Source organism: Oratosquilla oratoria, chromosome 12 (genome assembly GCF_046742065.1).
Source record: "Oratosquilla oratoria isolate Oo_2021 chromosome 12, ASM4674206v1, whole genome shotgun sequence".
Lineage (NCBI taxonomy): Eukaryota > Metazoa > Arthropoda > Malacostraca > Stomatopoda > Squillidae > Oratosquilla > Oratosquilla oratoria.
In genome coordinates this window covers 45696022-45702639 of record NC_134788.1, presented here as the reverse complement: position 1 = coordinate 45702639, position 6618 = coordinate 45696022, and positions in this window count along the sequence as shown.

Below are 6618 nucleotides of genomic sequence, written 5' to 3'. Positions count from 1 at the left end.
AAATACTGACCTGTGTCACAGGCCTGAAAATAAAACAAAAAATATGTTTATCATCTTTGAGTGAAAAAAAAAAAATAATAATAATAATAATACATACATACATACATATACCAAGGCTTTTTCCCCCTTCCAAGGGAGGTAGCCACAAAGGGAAAGGCATAAAAACACTCCCACCCATTTCATCCCTAAATACACTCCACACCCCTCCCACCCTTCCTCTCATCTGAGCACCTCCTGGATGACGGGTCATCCCTGCACCCTACCCACCGCCCTGAGTCAGAAGCAGTGTCGCAGGACACAGTACATCCAGAGCAAGGCCGCTTCATTTAATCGGCGACGGCCCCTCTCCGTCCCTCTTTGCTTTTAAGGAGAGGACGGGGAGAATTCCCTTCGGGCTGCGTCAAAATTTACTCACAATTACTACCCCCCCCCCCACCCCCCCCCCATTTCTCCTCATGCAGTCACAACATCATCCATATACACCCATTCTCCACTCACCTCTGTCGTCCGTCCTCTCCCTTCCTTCCTCAACAGACATTCCCCTCTTCCCCAAAGCCCCCTTCACCCCATCCATCCACCTTATCCTAGGACTTCCCCTCATGTTCACTCCCTCCACATCTGCCTTCCATACCTCTTTTACTAGTCTTTCTTCACTCATTCTAGGTTAGGTTACACTCACTCCCCCCCCCCCAACCTCGGTTTCATCATCGACTAAAATAAGGCACACGGTGGGAATAGCTTGTTGTGTTATGGTTATTCGGGCACTTGAAATGAATTACAAATAAACTGTCATGAAAACTGGTTGGAACGACATCAATTCATGAACTGATAAAGAAAATACCCTGGTATTTTTTTTAGAAGTGCACACCTACATGATATAGCAATTAAATAATAATTTTGTAAAATGTAATAATACATCAATAAATACATGTACCCGATTATTCAGCCTATATATTTTTTCTTTGTCCTAGGACTACATTAACCAAACGCAAAGTCGAAAAATGTTAAAGGGTGCACTCATGTGCACGCAAAAAAAAAAAAAAGCCTCATTACCACAAAATAAATACTGTATATGTACAAAATTGACGAGTGTCCATAATAACACTTACTTGTTACCTACACGACGGTTGTGCTTGTATTTCCTATGCCACTTGTTTGTATCGAATTAATACTAAGTAGACTTGTAGAGTGAATTTCTGAAATTGGATTTTTCTTCCGAGGAAGACGAAGCGGCAGCCCCCTTAGAAGATTGTAAACAAAAAGTGTACTACAAGCTCTGCACAATTAACCATTTGTAATTCTCAAAATAATTTTTGTTAAATATTGTCGACAATTTTGGCCTTATCTAAACATGTATAATGAGGAGAGGAAATATAACATTTTGCAAAATATACAAAATATACTTAGAAGTATTGATTTGTCAACTATATAATTTAATGAAGGCGATTTTTCAAGCGCACTGTGTATGTTATATACAACAAGCATTCGTATAGCATAAATAGAGAGCTGAAAGAATGTTGTATTAATGTTTACTCTTCAGAGAAGAACATAATGTCACAACTTTGGCGTTGTGACACACTGCCTAGAGCTTTCCATTTTCCGTCGTCTTCAGCCCCGTCGGCTATTACATTTCCTTTGCTGGAAGTCTTAAGGCCTCCAGTTACTACTTCTTAGTATTTGTGTTCACCCTTCTCCCCAGCAAACGCTGTGAAAGATTAGCGCTAATTGGATGCAGTGACCCAAAATCGGAATCATCACTGACATTATAATGTTAAAATTGAAATATCTCAACTTCTCACGCAATTGAACTAATTCACCACATTACATTTTGTATCCTTGTACTTTGTGATTATGATTGATACATTGTACTTATGTACTACCATTTGATCGTATTTCTCATTGTTTTGGTTGGAGGGTCCGCTGCGTTACCAACCAGCCCCCACCTGAGCACTTGCCATTTCTCGTCTAGGCTAGTTAGGACCAAGGTAAAACGAATACTATAAGGTACGTTAGCGGGGGGGGGGGGTTGTGAGGGAGAGCCAGTAAGTTACACACACCAGTGTGTGGAGGGAAGCTCCATCTTCTGATTAAAGGGGTAGCTAAGGCAGACAAATAACATAAAAAAAAACATGGAAAACATTTTTATAAATTCTCTGGCGGTCATATCTCAGATACTGATAATTTGAAGATAAGAAAGTGATACTGAGTAATTTCAGTATTATGTGAACATCATAGTGTAATTTTAAAGCTTACCATACATACAGATGGTTTTCTTTAAAGTTTACATTTTCTTTCACCTCTCACTCTCCATCCCCCTCTGAATTTCCTATGACGTCACGGAGGAGGTGCGCGGAGGGGGCGGGGGGTGCTCAACGTACCTTATAGAATTCGTTTTACCTTGGTTAGGACCATGTATCCTTTTCTCGTAACTAGTGCCTACCTCACAAGACTATTACAATTGCCTCAACTTCTGCCCAGACGCTGCGTCGCATTCCTTTAGCAATTTTCAACGATTGGAAAAGTGCCCGCCGAAAAACAGCGAACTGTGTCTCATGCTTGGTGCCGCTGGTATCACTTGGTGGCAGTAGGCACGCGGCACTCACTCCCATGGAAGACGTCCTCTTACGACCTCACCACCTCGTCAGTGAACAAATACCCACGAACATGAACCATTTATTCCCGTCGTTGGTCATCGCCAATAGTGTTGCAGTGACTCGTGTTTCGTGTGTCCCGGAACTTACAGAAAGAAGAAAATGTGCTTCGTGACGTGCCACGATATCAGAATCTACAAGTTCAGTCGGGGATCATAGCCAACCCTATTCCAGTGAGTCAATGCGTTGAACTTACGTATTCAGGAAAATTGACTTGTAGAGTGTGACGAAGCAAGGAGAGATTGACGAAATCATGGAAATGAAATCGTTGGGTTCGATTCCCCTCCCCCACACGCGTTCGGTGCTGTCGACTAAGGACAGACTTGGTTCCCTCCGCCCCTATGTGACGCATGGCTCGACGAATATCGAGAGCATCCTGTTCAACTGAGGGCATCCACTCATTTGAAGACATCACCAGTCAGTGCAGCACAATCACAGGAGAGAACGAAGGAATAATTAGAGGCATCTTATTGTTTTAGCTAGGTCTTAGAGCGCGTAGGGCTAGCCAGGTAGGAAGTCTCGAACCAAATACGTATGTTGTATCTTGCCCAGTTAGTTGATAAGTCAATCACTGTGAAACAATTTTCATGGTACATTTATTAAAGATGAATATCAATTGCATGTTACTGACTGTGGATACATCCTAAATCATAATAAAATCAGTGTAGTAGGTTGTGTTTAATTAGCCCTAGGAGTGTAAATTACACGAGTTTGCTCCCCTCCCTTAGAGAAGCATTTCTCTGCTCCTTTGAAATTGCACGCTCGGCTTGAAGGGAACGTGCGTGGTCCCGGCCGGGATCTCAAGTTTCCTGGACTTTGGCTCCCATCTACAGCTACCACCCTTCACCAATTTCCCAGTGTATGAGAATTCTCATGCCCCTCAACTATCCCGTCCCCCTTCCACTGTCCAGGGATTTCGGGACACATAATGGCAGTCTATTTTTTGCATTTTACCCCTTTACTTGCCATCTAACGTAGTGGATAGACTTGAGAATCTTAATGACTACAAAAGTTATGTCGATAGAGAGGAAATCTCTGCAGAGTCGCCAATATCGAACAGGTTTCATAAGAAAGATCAGACAAAGAGTAACACACTCATGGGTTGCAAGACCCACTGCTATCTGCAACGTCCCTGATGACAGACAGGGAAATTCCTCATAGATACGTCGGGGTACAGCCATAATGACGGCGTGGACAACTGGGCACCCTATAGACATTGTTATAGCCAACCGTGAATCAAACCACTTTCAAATCGCCCGCCTATTACTCACGCCTTCGAACAGGACTCGTAGCCATCATACGCATTCCCAACGTTCAAGTTCGAACCTTGCCATGAAACTATTGGCCCCGCCTTCCTCGGGTATATAAGGTGAAACCGGCTGTCCGCCCCCGCACACGGACTCCCACTCACACAACCCCAGGCCTCACTTACTTCTCGCTGTATATTGGTGCCTTGCTGTTCTGTTCGCAGGTATAGTATTAATCAATCTTGGACTTATATACCATTACTTTTGTATATTTAGTATTGTTGTGCCCCTTTGTTATTTCTCTTGTATGTATTTATGTTAAATGTCCCTGTGTACTTTGAGTGTATGATCGTAAATGTTAAACAGTAAAGCTTTATTTTTATTTGTTAATATGGTTTATTTAATTTTCGTGCAGACTTCTATCTTACCTCCATCCTTACTTACATTCAGCCTCAAATAGAGCTTTCCTCGGAACGTACTTTTATCTACCTAAATTATCTATACGTTCCACTTTATTGTTGTGGGCTTGCTTCCCAACTGCAACTCGACTTACTCCTAGACTCGACTTATGTTCCACTCTTTACATTAACTCAGGTCAAACCAAGCAAACAACCCATGGCAACATATAAGACTCCACCGAATATAATGAATAAGGTGACACCAGAGAAATATCTCACCAGAAACCAGTTGGCAGGGGGGGGGGTGACATTACTGCCAAAATCCCTTCGTAGAAACCATGAATTACACAACCAAAGGAAAACCGGGCGTTCCTGTTGGATCTTCGTCTCCTAAAGGTCCAACCGCATTGCTTTGCGTTCTCACGGGCAGTGTGCCACCGAGTGTCAGTAAACACTGTCCAAATCTTGGATGTCGACCCCATCACTTACAGTTCCCTTCTCTCCGTAATTATTGGTTTAATCCTGTCAACCGTTCCTTTGAATAATTTTGTATTCTTTCTTCCCTTCAATTTCTTTTCATTATTGTCTTAATGTAAGTTAGTCACTCATTCGTAGGCCCCATGCCTAAGTTCATCCTTCTTAGTCAAGTTCTACTTAATATATGCTGCTCGTAGGATGTTTAAAAATTTGGAAACGTTTTCTTGATTTTCTTCGCTACTTCTACACTTTTTAGTATTAGGTACACTAGAGGACTCCCACTGGGATCCCCAATCCACTCATCAAGCCAACTCTGCTCCGACGTCACTACTTAATTCATCCAATGAATTTGACCGTTACAAATAAGTGGCTCCCTTTAAGGCGTGACTTTTCTCCCAATGCACCAATATTTTTTTTTTTTCCTCCACCCTTCTCCAATCATACTGTTACACTGTTTCAAGCAATACTGGTTACGCAAACAATCTTGGTCACGAAGCGGAATGGTTTAGTGTTTACATTTCGTTACATAAGCGCCAATATCGATACCCTAGCTATGTTTACAAACTTAGACGGTGAGAAAATCAACTTAGCGCTCCTAGAGGTCGGACGTCTCTCCACTCCAGCTCTCCCGACAAACGCCCAGGAATCTTCGCCGGGCGGTGGTGGTGAGGAGATATATCTCCTTTGCTGCTGCCGGTCTGGCACAGGCCGACCTCTTCGTTGACGTCGGCAGGCGGGTTTACACCAAGACAAATACACATATTTCCCAAGTCACGTAATTCTCTGTTTTCAGAGTAGTGCTTGGAAGAAAAGAGGCACACGCACATTTACTCGCTGGCTTAGCAGAGGCCCAACCCAACTCTTAATCAGAGCCCTCATCTAATCGCAGGCTGGTCGACGGAGAGGATGGGGACGCCTCTGTCCAACCGGCCCGCAGCCTAATGCTGGCCTCTTCGCTGACGTTGGCGAGCGAGTTTACACTTCTGACATTTACACACAATTCCCAATCACGTAATCCTCTGCTTTCAGAGTTGTGATTGGAAGGAGAGAGATAATACAACACCGCCACTGACTCAACTCTACAGAATCTCAAACCCAACCTTGGGAAAAGCAGGCAACTCAGGCTTTACCTAGGGATTTTCAGGAACGCGCTCTACACGCGGGAAGTGAACTCTACTCACTTCCCGTAAGATACATACACACATCTCTCACGAACATAGCCATGACCCACGCACAAACATCTACACTTTTTCTTCGACTAAAATTCGCTTCCTTTCTAACTTTCTCTTCTACTACATCTCATTTCAGTTTACCTCCCACTAAAGATTTTTCTGTTTTTCCACCTTTCTCTACTTCTACGCCTCCTACCATTTTCTAAACTTTTGGTGATCCTAATCCCGGCATCGGCGCCGCCGTCCGAGTTCCCTGTCCACTTCTCCCGAGCCACGACCACCAACCCCTAATCGCTAGCTTAATCGCCCGGTGGCATTAGCCCTCTTTTATACACTACTATCTTTTCATTTTCTTACAGACATTCTTCCCCTCCCACACGCAAAAAAAAAAAAAAAAAAAAAAAAAAAAAAAAACACGATCCCGCGCAAGCGGGTGGTCTTTTCTTGCAAGTCGCGACGGTGAGCGAGATTATGCAACCCCGCAACTCCGTCGCAGCAATTGTTTTCAAAACATTTAACTCGTAAAATGAATTTCTCGTCACCTACCTACTTTTCTACAGCTTCATCTACCAGTCTCTTACATTGGACATTAAATATCTTTGAAGAAAATGAAGATATACACTTACAACGTAAGCACCCTCTCATAAGACCACGGCCTGGAGATTTTAATGGA